Here is a 16,961-nt window from a genome sequence, read left to right on the forward strand (position 1 = left end):
CACCTCATCTTTCAACAAAAATTGTTTAATAAACAAGGTATTATTGTGAGAAAGGTAAGTCTTGAGGCACAAAGTGGAAAGCTGAGCGTTAGCTGTCTTTGTATGCAAGGGTTTATGTACATAAGTTTCTTACCGCTTACATATACCTCAGGTGCAGAATAATGACACTAACTATAATTATATGTCAAAATGTTGTAACAGAATTGTCTGCTTTCTTCAAGACACATATTGAAATAATGATACATGATGGCCTACTTCAAGCATACAGGTATTTATGGCATTTGTTTTGTTGTCTCTATTTCTTGAAACGAAGCTTCAACCCTGTTATGCTCCAAACCCGGATGGTATCGAAATTGGGACTCGTGTTATCTACTTTTGATTTTTGGTGCGATTAGAGATACAGACATTGCTGAAATAGCAGATTGCCAGATATGTGCTTCTGTAGTAAAAATAATTGCATGTCAACCGATAAAATATCATGCATTAGAGCCGAGGATGGATGAAATAGGCGAGACGGATTCCACACACCGCATTCACCGAGGACTTATAGCTAAGTGGCTGTCCCACAAACACAGAAAACTGCGCTGACCACTGACAGCTGAATTGCAGACAGCCTTGCTGGAAGGTCGGACCAGGGGGTCGGCACGAACACTGAGGAGATAGAGAATACGCCAACAAGTTTCCTACATGCCACCTGCATCGGTTACTGCATGGCAACCGCTGGCCAGTGACGTCATAAATATGTGCCGTCAAATGCGACACACTTCTCCGCTGGGCAAAGTGTGCTGTGTTAGTTACGATACCCAGCTTCTGTCGACTGTCGATAGCTGTAAAACTGTGATTTGTTTTACGACATTTAGTCATTTCGAATGAAGTAAAGTCATCACATATAGCCTAGAGCCTCACCTGGCTATCTCACCTGATTACGTCACTCGGCTTAGTTCCTTGTGTTGGAAAGATAAAGGCAAGAAAGAATGACAAGGAGAATGATAGACGCGTCAGGCCACATCTCCAGCGCACCTTGCAGCAGTCCAGTATAGCTAAGACGGTCAGTTGTGGCAGCTGTGGTCAGTTGTGGACGGTCAGCTGTGGGTGGTCTTCTGTGGGCGGTCAGCTGTGGCAGCTGTGGACGGACAGCTGTGGGCGGTCAGCTGTGAGCGTCAGCTGTGGCAGCTGTGGTCAGCGGTGGAAGGTCAGTTGTGGCAGCTGTGGACGGTCAGCTGTGGATGACAAAGGTCAACTGTGGTCTGCAGACGTTCAGCTCTGCACAGCTGTGGTCAGCTGTGGAAGCTCAGCCGTGGACGATCAGCGGTGATAGAATTAAAGGTAGTGTGCCACCTTTGAAAGATTTCCCGTTTTATTTTTCCTAGGATAAGAAGCTTCTGTTTTTACCTAATATCGCAAAAAAAAATCAAAAATGGGCCTGGAATAGTGCCTTTTTCGCCTAAAAGTTTATCGGTTTTTAGATATGTATAACAACTGTAGTGGGCTCACCTGCAAACAGGCGTCAGGCAACAATCGCGAATGCGGCGCACTTGTGACAATAAGCAAAGGTCATTATAGTGTTACGACCATACGACGTACGGGAATGAGTTATCAGCTGTCTAATCGTAGACAACACAATGTCGAGCCTTAAACTGTAAGCCTGTATTGGTATTGTTTCTTAAATTTGGCTGTCGAACATTAATTTGTGGTTTGAAATATGATTTTATGTAAAATAATTGATATGAAACAGCCGTCTCTTAAGTTATGACCCCATTACACCACACGCAAGTGGCAGAAATGACAATGATCAGCTGACGCATTTTTCTTGGCCGAAGTCAGAGCGCGCGGCCCGACGCACCACGCGTATTTGGAAATTCCGACCTCGACGAGCATCAGAAGCCACCTAACAGGCGTGTTCGAAACCGCAGGAGATGATGATGAACGGGTTTATCGAAACTTGATTGGATGAGCCTATCGGTAATAGCGATTTTAGTGTGTGCATTTATTGTTCATAGTGGTGTGAAATGTGGTTGGGGTACGACCGACAACCCGTCGGGGCGAATTTCGCACTGGGGTACTCAAAATTTGAAGAATTTAAGACGTTTCCATGAGTTTTGAAGGTATGGATAAGTTCTAAAAATCCGGTTCTCCTTATCCGGGTCATTAACTCCATATGGTCCAAGAAAGCTGGCACACTACCTTTAAACGGAGATCGAATAGCTGAGCAGGCCGAGCTGCGACGGCCCTGGTCGGTCAGTCGAGGCAGCCGTGAACGGACAAACCGCACGATCGGCCGGTCGTCGACCGCTCGTGGTCAAAGGGTCGCGCTCCTCGGTTTCCGTAAACAAAGAGCTCGCTAAAGAGCTGGTCGTGCCAGCATGCGGCACCATAATGACCTGGACGGACAGACGGCTCGACGCCGTCCCCCGCCGCGTAACGTCCACTTCCCGGTCATCATGGGGCAGCCGAGACGGATGACAGGCCGACACTGAGCGCTGTGCTTCGGCTGGGTAGGTGGGCGCGGACTGGCCGATCCTCACTCACATAGGACCAGTGTAAACAGTGCCCCAAGGCTACTGCTTAGGCGAGCTACACGAGACGTGCCGACGGCTGAATAGGTGGGCCTACTTCCGCCCATCATGTGACTCCGACCTTTCGCCGTGCTGAAATGAGCCCCACCGTTTTTTTTTTCCTCAAGGGCAGAGCTAACCTTTTCAATTGTACGAAAGGCTCAATGCAAGCTTGAATATAATGGCTTCAGGCTTGGTAATCAATTTATACACAGTTATATGTTGAAATCTATTGACAAAAAAATGACAAATATATGTGCGTTTTTGAAATGATCTATACTTCGAATCGAAGAAAAAATGCTTTTGTCATAGCAGCGTGTTTATCCGACAAGTTTATCTGCTCGCGCCGCGTTTTCAACATACAATGCTTTCAATCAACAACAAAAATGTGCCTGATTTGATTAATCCTGATGTTTCTTGTAGCAGTTGTGGTTTTAATGCGGCTAACTAGGGGTATTTTTGCTCCTTACTCGCCCCTATCATTCCAGACACTACATACCACGTAGTGCTGGTAGCTTATACGTAATTGAAGGAAACGCTAAATCGTCCCAGTTTTTAGACATGACATTGTAACATCCGGCACAGCAGACGTCGCTACCACGGCCACGTGTTTTACCTTCCGCTAAATACTTGATTGACAAGCGTGCACGTCGAGAAGGACAGAGAAGTACAAATCTCGTACAATGTGCGCTACATATCCCAAACTACCTCAGTAGCAAACTCTCGCTGAATTTTATATTTTCAGCCGCTGCTACGCTCCCAAACGTTGTGACCACCTTTCAAAACACCATGTCGATTGGATGTCGGCATTTTACCGACTCGTGTCGACAGGACACGACATGGTCGTCTTTCATTCTGCCTCCACGGAGACAGTAGCATGTCGCACGCTTCAATCCACACTTGTCTCAGCAGTCATTAACCAACTAAAATACCGGATAATCTTGTGAAGCATGCAGCGGCGTTTCTTTGAGCCCACCGAGGTCGATAGTGGCCGGAATTGACATCGCCCGCGTCCCGGCGCCGTGCGTGTCGGGTCTACCGCAGGTCAGCCCGGGCCGCGGGCCATTGACTCGGGCGGGGCGAATGGTGGGCCGGCCGGGCCGCGGTCGAAAGGTCAGTGCGCCGTGTCACCAGCGGCGCCGTCAGACAGTTCCGGCGCGCCGCTGACAGTGACCGACAGAACATCGATCGACCCCACCCCTCCTCTCCCCCTGTGACGTCACAGCGGTCCCGCCCGGATCCTGCTCGGGGTATAGAGGGGAACGTCAGTGCGAGGAAGAGCTGCAAAAATTCACGCTTCGACATTGCTCCTAGGTAGAGAAGCGAAACACTCATAACCACAACGTTTCCATGACACATCTAGATCATTTTGCGAAATTTGACGTGCATTTTTCTCGGATACTATACTTTTCACTTCCTGCAAACAAGAGCGTATATATGGCTTTAGCTAGCACTTAATCCTATACCTATTTACAATTTTAAATGATGCCGAATTGCTACGATGGAGCAAATCAATTTAGCAAAATCGGCTTAATATGTCCCATGGAAACGTAGCTAGCTATCGCAAAAACCGTCAACTTTCGAATCACCTTCGACGGAATTACTTTGAAACCCACTGACCACATCAAAATTCTCGGAGTCATAATAGATCAGAATTTATCCATGGAGAAGCAAACCACCCGTGTAGTGCAGCGCTGCTACGGAATTCTCATCACACTCAGAAAGCTGTGTGACACCCTGCCACCATCAACTATGGCTACTCTCATCCGCGCCCTAGTCATGCCTCATGTCACGTACTGTCTGCCTGCGTGGGCTCCGCCTACGCAGCACTTACAACGCCGTGTCAACAAAATGCTGAACTTCGCGATCCGTATTGTCACAGGAAAAGGCAAATTTGACCATGTGTCAGCCGCACGTAAACAGCTGGGCTGGATGTCGTTCGGCGACATTGTAGAGTACAGGGATTGTGTCCTAGTACATAGGCTCATTTATTGCATCGACGCACCTATGAACCTAAGATCGCAGGTCTGGGCCCGGGCGGAAATCTCCGAGCGGACCACTCGCGCGACAGCCGACGGTAGGCTCCATTTACAGCGGTGCCGGCTAGAGGCCACGCGGAAGACTGCGCCTGTGCGCGCATTCCGTACGTGGAACCTCCTGCCGAACGAGACTCGGCGCAACAGCAAACCGGAATCTTTCCAAGCCGAGGTGAAGACGATGCTCGCGGGCCGAGCGTAGGTAGATCCACCACCGTTTACTTTTACATCTGCGCTTTTACATGCTTTATTCTTTAGCTATTTTATTTTCAACCGTCACGCTTTTTATCTTTTGCTCATGTGAACATCGTGTATGTATGATTAGATATGTAGGTATGTATGAGTCTCTACGCTCGTATGCTGCGCTATTTTATTATTTTAAAGTCATGTACGTTGACACAGTGGCGGTAAAAGCCAACGTTTGTTGGATCCCACTACGATGCGCAAATAAATAAATAAATAAGCTACTGTGTTATACGTTGGGTGAGAAGTCAGACAATCATTTACAGAAATATCAAAATGGTGCGGTCGAAGATAAAAACTGCCCTACTGCACCTTAGCATTTAGTAATACTCGTTGTTTGATTTCTTTCAATGAAACGCTCATGTTCAACTCTGATCTATATTATTACATATTCACCTCATCTCATTTATTTCATTACCAATCTCGTATGCCCGATAATGAATGTCAATCGCATCTTTGCCGAGCGTCCAGTAGGTTGAAAAGGCCCATAAATGGCGGTTCTGGGCTCAGAAACCAGTGGCGGAAAAAAATACGGTAGCCAAGGACATAAGACAAAAGTACTAGAGCGGCATGACAACAGACCCGAGGCAATGTTACTTTCCAGGCCATGGCAACCCAAGAGGTCGGTAAAATGACCCAACTCAGAGTGGCAGCTGCCATTGGCGTGTCATTACGCAACGAGTTTTGTCATCAAACACCAAGGTTTAATTTACTCGAAGATACACCCTAAAATGGAAGATGCGCAAAAAATTAGTAAGATGTTTTTTTGGGTCTGATGTGCTGATAGTCTATCTATATCTAGTTTATTTTAGTAAAAGTGGGTTGTTTTTGTGCTGGAAGCTACCTTTAACTGTTTGGTGGAGTTATAGTATCACAATAAATGACATCACGACGACACTTGTCACAATATGTTTGTACACGGAACAATATAACATTAAGATTTACCTTTCTCCATTCTCGATTATTTTTGGTCGCTGTGATATCGCGGGTGACTTTTACAGTGTTGCCATCTGACATCTGCAGTCCACCCGTCCTCTGAGACCACGGCCAGTTCGCAATAAGATGTGCCGGACTAGACAGCAATATTCTACATCATCAGAGACTTACTGAACGTAGTACTTTTGTAATATCTGTGAAAGAACATTGAATTGCATCTTCACTGAACAACCTATCAAACTGAATTGATGTACCACGTTTTGTACATTTTCCAACAGATAAAAAACACACAACCTTGATAAAGTGTTTCTGTAACATTTCACTATACTGACATATAGGTCATGGTGGCCAAATACCACGCATATCGAACAGTGCATGAACGAAGCACGCCATAAAACTGTTGTGGAGCCGACCGACGAAAACCAAAGTTGACTTTGCCATTTTACTTTGATTCTGATTATCTATGCCTGAAGTATGCAATCTTTGGTATTTAAACTTTCAACTGTCCACAAAAGTAAGGTCACCAATAGCCCTTTTCACGACGAGCTATGTGGTAAATGCTCCTAATTTGACCAAAATCTGCACCAAACCTCTTTTACAACCAATATCTTCATGTCATTAACCCGCGCCCGGCTGGGGGTCCTGGATTTCCACGCCCTGCTGGGGGGGTGTTTGAACACCCTCCCCCTTGTAACTCGGCTCCTGGGCCACGTAGCGATACGCGGAAGGCGGCGTTCGAAAGAGCGTCAAAAATAATGACGAACTCACTTCGGTCAATTTTTTGTTCAGGTCAAAGGTCGGGTCACCAGAGGTCATTGAAGGCAAAATTTCGCCGATTTCCAGGTCGAATGTCGAAAATTTCCAAGAAGCCAACGCATAACTCGGGAACCAATAGAGCTACAGTGCCGCGGAAAAGCGCATTCGATAGCCCTATTAACGCCCTTTCTGATTAATTCTCTCAGATTTGACCTAACTTCAACGGTTTTGCCTGCAGGGGGCAAAAACTGCAAAAATAGCCGATTTTTTTGGAAACAGTTTTTCTGCAATAACTTTTGACCCAAGCCTTGTACGAGCATACTGTTACCGGCATCGTGTTCCTCTCGTCACGACGCATCGAATGAATTATAACTTGACCTTGAAAGGTCAACTTGAAAATTTGACCTCAGGTCAAGGTCATGACCTGACCGGAAAGGGTCATGTTGCATATCAGTCGATCCGTATCGTCGAGCTGAACACATCTAAGGCGTTTTCATCGCTCTAGCATGCCTCTATCAAAAGTTATTTGCGAAAAACTGTTAGATAGTAGATACCATTCGTGACCTAAGATGACCTCAGGGCATACACAAGGGTCGCGGACACCATTTTCATGTTCTATGTGTCTAAAACACTTGTAATTCGGTGTTTGGGAGTGTTTATAATGTCTTTCGTCCAAAAGAGGCGCATTTCAATTTTCTCCCATCGACTTATAATGGGGAGGTCGCAAAATTGACCTGACCTTAGGTCATCGATATCAAAATTCTGAGATAAACATTTTGTACATGCTATTGCTCTTAGCAATCGCTGAAAGTTTCAAAGCGATCGGTCACTCGGTGTAGCTATGACAGACATTGAAACTTTTTATGAGGTGAGGTCACTTCAAGTGACCTGGTGACCTGACCTTGAATGACCTTGGTCTGAAATTTTCACAACATGTGTAGAATTGATGTATGATAAGGTGTACCAAAAACGGCGGCGCTCCGCGCCGCCGTTTTTGAGATATTCGCGAAAAACCACAAGGGGGGTGTTCAAACACCCCCCCAGCAGGGCGCTGGTTAATTTATTTCAGTATTTTACTGAAAAAAAAAATAATGTCTGATAATTTGGAACATGAGGTCTATAAGCATCTGTGCAACCCAAACTGACAACTTTTAAGAAACACAAGCCGTTTTCACGACGGCCATCTGGTACACATTTGGTGCACATCTGGTACAGATTAGGTGCAGATTTGGTCAAATCAGGTTCAGTGTGTCTCTTAGCAGAGCTATCAGCTAGGGTTGCACTAATTGCTTATATGCCTACTTTGTCATATTATCAGAGAGCATCATCGATAAAACACTAAAATAAATTCATAAAATGAAGATATTTGCTGTAAAAAAATTAGGTGCAGATTTGGTCAAATCAGGTGCATTCGCCGGATAGCCCGTAGTGAAAACGCCGCTACAATAAAATTTAAACCTAACCTAACATTTTAAAAAATTTAAAAAATTTAAACCTAACATTTAAACCTAATTTGACTAAATTTGCTTCAAAGTTGCACTTAATCTGCACCAACTGTGTACCAGATGGCCGTCGTGAAAACGGCTAATACAACTAAGTCGTAATGCATCTGCAAGAAGCATGCAGTGAGCTGAACGCACGGATATGATCCATAGTGATGCTGACGTGGATATACCGAATTCTTTTATAAGATTACGTGTGTGACCGCACGTCGGTTATATCATGGGCGTTACAGCAGCTTCTGACGTGTGCACGGTGACGTATACTTTCGCTTGCTGTCTTCATCTCAGATGAGGTAACCAGTCACACGGACAAGCTGTCCGAGTGCCAGCACCTCAAAATGCAGTAAACTATGTTAGTCAAGATGACAACAATAGGAATTCGATAGCACTACAGCGCTAAAATACTCCACGAAAAACACGCCTGATTCTATTGATTAACAGCTCTCGTGATTATTTTACATTCTTCAGTGCTATATATCTTGCCTCAAATGTCGCAGCGATCTCATCCGGGAGGGTGGCAGTATGAGTCATCGTAGCATGTGTGACATTCTGTCTGGAGTGGCGAAAAATGTGCGAGTTTCGTCTGGCGACTTGGCTGCTCCTTAGAGCCACCTCACGAAAACACCATGACTTCCCCGCGTGACATTGTGCCTGTTTGGACGAGGCGTGAGGTCCTGATGTGTCTGTGACACGTGTAAAAGCCGATTCGACCTTTGTCTGGGAGTGACCGCCGTGCGGGAGTACGCGTTCGTAACCTGTGGAAATCCGTCCTTGTTCAACAGGCAGCTTTGTGGGAAGTCCATACAAAGACTGGCCCCTGTCAATGTTTGATACGACAAGAAATGGAATGAAAAACTAATGCTCTGGCGATGTATTTATGCGATTAGTTAAAGTAAAAAAGTCGTTGATATTTTTCTCAGTCTGTGGAGATGAGTATATGTTTATAACCGCGGATAGTCATAACTTTCAGCGAATGTCCTTTACCTATAAGGAATCAATTTTCATCGATTGTTGATATAGCTTGCTGGACAGTGTTAGATTTGCAGTAGTTGGCAATGCATGTTCCAAAGAACAAAACAGTTTCTCTTCGTATTAGGTAGTTATAATTGAAGCCTCGCATTTCATGAATATCTACGTATTCATTTCCTTTCGCAAACTGGTCTAATAAGAACAAAGTTATGTGCCTTTAGTTATATGTTTGATATAATTCTAAGTAAATGTAGGTACTGTTCAATGGCAATTTAAATCAAATGTTATCTTTCAACCGCTCATGGCTCAACCTCCCAGAATCGTTAAATGCCAAACGCCATGAACAACACATGCATTCGTGTCAGGTATTCACGCTTTCTATTCACTCAGAAACAGAAAAGCCCATTAGGTTGTCTCGGAGGCACCTGGCACGTCTTTGCAAAGAGCCACCCTTTTTTAGCAATTTTGTTATTTATTTGGGCTTCAGTTAACCTTCGCCCCAGTGGGGGGGGGGGGCATATGCTACCACCCTGTCGCGTTTTTTGCGTATAAATAAAAAACCGCGGCGCGAAGCGCCGCACCGCTTGACATAGCTTTTCGTACATCAATTTTGGACAATGTGTGAAATTTTTTACCCCAGGTCATGTCAGGTCAGGTCACCAGGTCAAGTTAACTGACCAGGCCTAAAAAAAGTTTGCAATCATGTCCAGCCTGCAGTGTTTGTCAGAAAGGTTTTAAACTTGGTGGATTGCATGATGTTATGGGCGCCTACAATTTGTATATCTCGGATTTTTAATATCCGTGACCTAAGGTCAGGTCAGTGGCGTGACCTTACCATTATAAGTCAATGGAGAAAAATGAAAATGCCTCTAGATACGTGTGTACGCATGGGAACAGTCCAAATATTTCAGAATCACAATGATTTGGACCACCCGTGATGACCAAGGTGTCATTTTTGCTGATAGCCTCTACAAAGGTCATCCGAGGTCATTTGAGGCTACAAACATATTTTTGCCAATATCTCGCGATTGGAAAGAGATAGAACACTGGGGATGGCTTCATTGTGTTTGTCTTGTTGAGACGCATCGAATGATATGCAACATGACCTTTTCCGGTCAGGTCATGACCTTGACCTGAGGTCAAATTTTCAAGTTGACCTTTCAAGGTCAAATTATAGTTCATTCGACGCGTCTCGTCGAGAGGAACACGATTCTGGCAACATAAATGTCGTGGCTTTTTCTAGTCAAAAGTTATTGTCGAAAAACACTTTGCGAAAAAACAGCTATTTTTGGAGTTTTTGCCCTCTGGAGGCTAAACCGTTGACCTGAGGTCAATTTTGATGATGACCTTATCAAAAGAAGAGTTAAAAAGCTATCGATTGCTTTTCCATGTGTTTTTCTAGCTGTCATAGTTCCTGAGATATAAGCATGTTTTCTGAAAAATATAATGACATTTGGCAAATTTTGACCTTTGATGACCTCCAGTGACCCCAATATTGCTCCAAGATGAAAAATGACCGAAATACTTTCAAACGTACGCATTGAGAGCTATCGACTGCTTTTTACCGCGTCTTTCTAGCCCTCTTAGTTTTTGAGTTAGAGGTGGGTGGTAACATATGCCCCCCCCCCCCCCCCACTAGGGCGAAGTTGGCTGAGACCGCCACTGCACAGTGGGCCGATATGCCATTCTAGCGCGACAGGGCCTGAATCTTCGAACGGAACCCTCGGTTTTTCGCGAGTAATTCACGTAAAAAGCGGCCGATCGCAACGAAACTTTCAGTACCCTCGTGATAACTACTTTTACAGTTAACCTGAAAATTTCATGACCATGACCTTAATGATCTTTGACCTGTGACCTTCTTTCGAGACCATGTTTGACCGGAATCGCGATTCAGCGTATGTCGGCTCGCATTAGCCGCGGGCTTGCAGTCTTTTCTTGTTTTAAAGCGTTCAAACATGGGATATTATGTTGCTCCCATGCATTAGGATGGGTGTCAAGGTCACTAGAAGGTCAGGTAAGGTCATTGACCTTTAATGACCTTGGTTCAATTTTTTGAGTTTTACATGTTTCTAGGCTAGTTTTTGGAGCTGAATTCGAATCTAGCAACCATTTGAACATTTATTATGTAGCTTTGGTGCCTTCGTAACATGTTACAAAGCTGTCAGAGGCGGTTGCCACCTACTGCAAATACCCGGCAAAACCCTTACTGGTTGACCTGACCTGACCTGACCCGACCTGGCCTAAATGTATGAAGACATCATCTATGATCGTAAATAACATTATATTCGTGATCAGCACCCAAAAAACCCATAGCAGCCATCCTTTACGACGTTATAACAGGTCCCGATTTTCCCGACTTTTGGGTCATTGACCTGACCTGGAAGGTCAACCGATGACCTAGGACCTTACAATTAGGTATCATCAGCTTCCTCTTGTCACAGGCAACACGCTCGTCTTTTCCGCGAAGCTCTAGCTCGATCAGGGGCGAAACGGCGGGGGGTCCAACGGACCCCTTCTAAACGTTCGCGGCTGGAAAAACACCACTAGGGGCAAGGGTTAAGCCAAATGTGAGGGCTTATTTCAGAAAGACCGCTAAAAGAGCAATTGAATGCACTTTCCCGCGACGATGTAGCTCTATTGGTCCCCGAGGTAAGGGCCGGTTTTCGAGAAATGTTGATATATGCAACATTTTACCTTTGATGACCTCTGGTGACGTGACCTTTGACCTGACCTAGAAATGACTAATTACTCCATCTGGAATTTCGGGCGCTCTTTCGAATGCCACTTACTACGTGTCGCTACGTGGCCCAAGAGCCGAGTTAGAAGGGGAGTGTTCAATCAACATCTCCCGGCCCGGCGCGTTTGACGCCGAGCACCGGTCCGGCGCGGGTTGATGTTTGGCTGCTACATCCTAAGTCGCAAAAAGTCGCAAAAAATGACTGTTGGATCTTGTAGTGCAATGAATCATTGACATGTAGCGAGCTTTTCGAAGCGGTACTCCGCGTTACTTTTTTTAAAAGTCTATTTGTGTGTGACATCAATTATGTGAAATTATATTTTCGTCTTTAAATATTTGCGGTGCCAATACATCATAACCAAGTAAGAGTTCGCCATTTTCATGTGGTTATGTTTGTTCTGCAGACCCGGAGCTATCGTTTGATGTATATAAATGTGGAATTCCTCCTCAAATTGTGATTGTTTTCGTGGATCAAAGATACGTTGTCGAAGAGTGCGGGGGACGAGTTCGGTCCAAACGATTCCGAAGTTCGTGTTTAAGCTGAGTTTTCGCCATGAAATAGCAATTGTGTTGGAAAACAAAGACCACAGCAATGTATTATGATCATTTTTGAACAAATTGGTATAGGTTTCATTGCACATCCACAAAGTTCGATTTTTTTGCCCATGTCGTGCTAGACCTGGCGATCGGCCCAGTGTGCACTGGGGCGCGGGCACCAACATTTTTATCTCTTTGGAGATAATGTGTTGGAGACCATACGCCGCGCTGGTGTACATTGGTCTCTTTGGAGACCATACGTTGGTATTCATGGGAAAAGTCAAGGCGCGCCCGGAATCGAACCAGCAATATTACGATTGACAATCCGCAACTCTACCCATTGAGCTACCGAGGCGCCTTACCATAAAGGCCACAGACGGCATTTTGTACCAGCGGCGGCGGCGGCTGACAGGCTGTCGCAACGACTTCGGTCGTGTTTTTTTAGAGATTGGCAGCGTTTGTGGTGACGTTGGCCAAGTGTGGATGATGTGCAGCCATAGAGTGGATGTTTGTTCACCTTTGATGGTATTTTGCCGTTCAAATGCGTTCAAATGCGCAGTTGTTGGGAAATCTGGACGGGGGATCGCTAGCAAGAATTTCTTTTGATGTGCAGCGCGCGGATCGAATCCGCGGACCGTCAAGACATTCGTTCATGGAGACACCTGGGGGGTCTTTTGGACAACGGCACGGTCTTAAAAACTTCCAATGTTATCTCAAAGAAGGTCGCTGTATCGATGTTGAGATTGATTGAGATAGTCGGCATACTAAACCTTGGCTTTCTGGAAATTTCGGCATCTAATGTCTCCGTGTCAAGAGCATTTACCGGAAATTGAGACTGGCCGGATACCTCGGAGTAAACCAATCATCGAATGTTCTAAAAACTGTTTCTGAGTGTTCCGATGTGATTGTGATCTGATTATGATTCGATAGTGCCGTGCACCAAATCGTATCCCAAACCCCACCTTGTCAATCAATGCCGGGCCTTATACTGCATCTCGCCACACTGACCAGCTTCTCTCCAGCAGAAGGTCTGCCTGGTAGACTGGCACTTTTAATGTACGTTCAATGTACCTCCACGCAAAAGTGTCACTGCTGTGAACGCGTCCATTATGTAGTTGACACGAGGGACAGGGTCGCGGCAAGGCTGGCCGCCGACATTGTCGGCCGGATTAGTGACCGTCGCCGGCGCTCGTTAGCTGCCGGCTAACGAGGAAGCCCCCGACGGGAGGCGGTAGCGCGACGCTGCAGGTTTCTCCGCGCCGTCGTGTGCCTGCTCTCTGGATTAGGGCCTAATAACCTGCCGCACTATGAGAAGATCCTGGTCGGAGGTATGTGCTCGGGTCGGATGAGCGCTGTCAATCTCCATACGTGATATGGGGCTCTCATCACTTGAGAACTGATCAGGTTCTTGCAATGTGTGTCCAGTGCAAGTGCGTAGAACCCGGACAATAAGAGATAAGGTGTCCTATAGGTTTTCTTTTTTTGTGAGGGCAAGGCTATTTCTATCCTAATTAAGGCTCCGATGGATATTCACACTCTTTTTCAAAATATACCTGCATGGTGAGGATTCTTTTTTATAACTTTTTTCGTCCGTGTCTCGCAAGATAGCTGATTGGGGATATAGTAAGCTCGTTTTTTTCAAAGTGGTTTGGCTCCAAGCTCATTATCGAAGTTGTCGCGTGAGATTTGGCTATTTCTGCGTCTGGGCTGCTCCAAGATCTTAGCGGGGGGAGGAAGGGGGCACCCCTCGCTGAAGGTGCGAAGCTGGCTCAGACCCCCGCAGGTGCGCGGGCTAATGTAAAGTGCGTTGAGTTTACACCAAATAACGTCTATACATAACGCTACTGTTTACTGTGTTAGTCCACTTTGTAGTCAATAGGTCCCAATCCTGAGGTTGCAGTCAGTGTATTGGTGAATTTCGACTGCCTTTGCCATCGTCTGTTGTCAACGCCAATAGTGTGTTTTGTTCAACTTGTAATTTTCCGGGAGCGGGAGCGGCGATCCCTCCCGGGAGCTGTTACGTTCTCGGCTCTGCCGCCCTGGTTTTGTATCGTGTATGCTCATTATGTACCGTATTGCATGTGCCCCAATAAATGTGTCCACGTTAAAAAAACGCCAATAGTGTGGGCTTCACCATCTTTGAATAAACTATGGGGAAATTCACCATAGCCTGGTTATAAGCTGGCGTATAAGACAATGAAATGTAGCGACATAAATCCCCTCAAGCTGTCGCCATAGCCGGTGTAAGTCCAGACGAATCCGGTTCTGGGCATACTGCGGGATTCGTCTTCTAGATTTTTGACACTCATCGCTTTAAATGCATGCATATTGCATATTGCATATGCATATTATGAATACTTGACATGAATTTCATCCATTAGTAATGGCATAAGATAACAGCACGGATGGATGATGAAGGAATGGGATGAGGATACAAAAATGCTGCACGTTTGGTGGCCCATTATGCTTCTTCGTGCTGCGAAAAGACACATGCCAGGTGCTGTAGAACAAGTACCTGCTCCTAACAGCGTGTGACCAGGATGCTGGAGGCATGCACTTCCTTTAGCTTAAAAAACGGATTAGTGTAAAAGGCTCGCAACTTCAGCGCACAAGGCAGACAATACTGTGTAACTCATAGCATCTGACAGTAGTATTACTTCAGTAACAGATCATTGAATGAGCTTTATCACGCTGCTGTGTTGAAGCACGCCGAACACAATGACGTATGGTGAGATTTAAACGATGCTCGATGATGACTGCCGGCTCACATTCTTTGTTTTTATGCGCACTTTGTCCATTGCCCGGATGAGATTTGTCTTTTTAGGCTTCTTTTTTCGGGAAAGGTGATAATCGTATGTTTGTTACCAATTACATGAACGATTATGTTCCCCTTTTTTATTTTAGGCACATCCCCTGCATCATTGCGAGATCCCTCTCAGGTGTTGATGGACAGAGGCTCAGAGAACGGATGGCACCGGAAGTCCAGCCCGGCTTCTCCCGATCTCTAGCCGACTTCCACCTAACTACAGCCGCGTCACTGGTCAGCCAATTGTACAATCACCCCGCACACGCATCTCTGCGGTTCTCCCCGGCTCACATGGCCACCCGGCTCTCCGAGATACCGTGCGCTGGCGTTGCAAACCAAACACGCTGACACAAAGGTCTGACGGAGTGGGTGTCTCGGCCGGGCCGAGTCCAGCCCGGCCTAGAGGTGCCGGTGTGTATTTGTTCAGCGGCAGCACCGGATCCCGGGTGAGGCGACCAGGGTGCACACTGACAGACGCTGACGACACAGCACCGGCGGAAACTGCTCTCACGGGGCGCCGGGACGACTTCTGTGACCCGCAGTCGAGTCAGCGTGACGCGACGCCACGGTACGTGACGTGACGTCACAGTATGTGACGTGACGATGCCCTCAGAACTGAGGCGAGAGGTGGTCGCGCAGATGGCAGAGATTCGGCTGGCGGGATGTGAGCGGTAAATGATACTCAACTTCTAACCAGATGTTCAACAATTTGGCGTAGTTAATCATATGGGACTGAAAACTTATGCCATTCAATAAACACAATAGAATGACGAAAACGCAACATATTTCCGTGAAAAAATGAAAGAACAAAATGAGATAGCCATATGCATACATTAGCGCTTCAGTATTCTTCTAATATATGAAGTATTACTTGTTATTGTATTATTCGAAAGATAATTACTTTTCATTGTTATCTGATTCAGGATGTGACATTTTACGTCTTTTAGGGCGAACCTGTTCATTATCAATAAATTATTTCAATGCAAGACTCATATCGTGTGTCTGTTCGATACATATCGTCATATACGTTCACTAGATCGCGCCGTAGATATAGGAGGGTTTGATGTTCTGCGGTCGCGACTCCATTTTAGTGGAAAACCCTGACGCTCCTGCGATACGCGGACAGCTCGAGTATTTACTAACATTGCCCGTCTGTATCTTTTTAACGAACGGCTTGTGGTCGCAGTTTTATTTCGATCTGTGGGACCCAGATGGATATATCATCGACACATCAGCTCCCTGTGTGGCGCTCCGCGGGACGGTTGATATACTGGGGGTCCGCGGTTCAATCCTGTCCGAGACCCGGATATTCACCCGCCGCGGGTGTCCCTGATCTGCAGGTGGAGGTCAGAGACACAGCCAGTGCTCAGCGCTCACCTCCACTGGAACTCCAGCCCATTCTTCATCCTCACTCAACGGTTAGTCCTTGACCGCTTACAGCGTCTCATATGGACCAACGAGTAAAATGTGACGAAAGAGACTAAGCCGACCATCTACTGGACTGACATGGTACTTGGAAGGTCACCTGCAGACAACAGAGAAAAATCCAACCAGCTTGGCAGCGCTCGATTCAGCCTTCGCTGAAGGGACTTGGAGCACATATGCTGCCTTTCTTCAGACGGTCAGGACAGATGAGAGAAGGTTTCATAAGCCGTCTGCACAACTCCCGCGCATCAATTTTTGTCGCCGCACCTGCCAGGTAACCACACTGCACTCTGAACGCGCACTTGGTCAGGAATTAAATCACGGCTCCAATTGAGCACGTCGGCTGCATCCGTTTGTGTTGCTCTGTATGTCGTACCCAGTCCGTGTTGGGAACACGTCCCTCGAGACTCGGCCGCTGGCGGCTGACACCCAGGGGCGCCAGGCACGACCGCTGGCTCA

Source organism: Amphibalanus amphitrite, unplaced genomic scaffold (genome assembly GCF_019059575.1).
Source record: "Amphibalanus amphitrite isolate SeventyFive unplaced genomic scaffold, NRLGWU_Aamphi_draft 000380F_arrow, whole genome shotgun sequence".
NCBI classification, from domain to species: domain Eukaryota; kingdom Metazoa; phylum Arthropoda; class Thecostraca; order Balanomorpha; family Balanidae; genus Amphibalanus; species Amphibalanus amphitrite.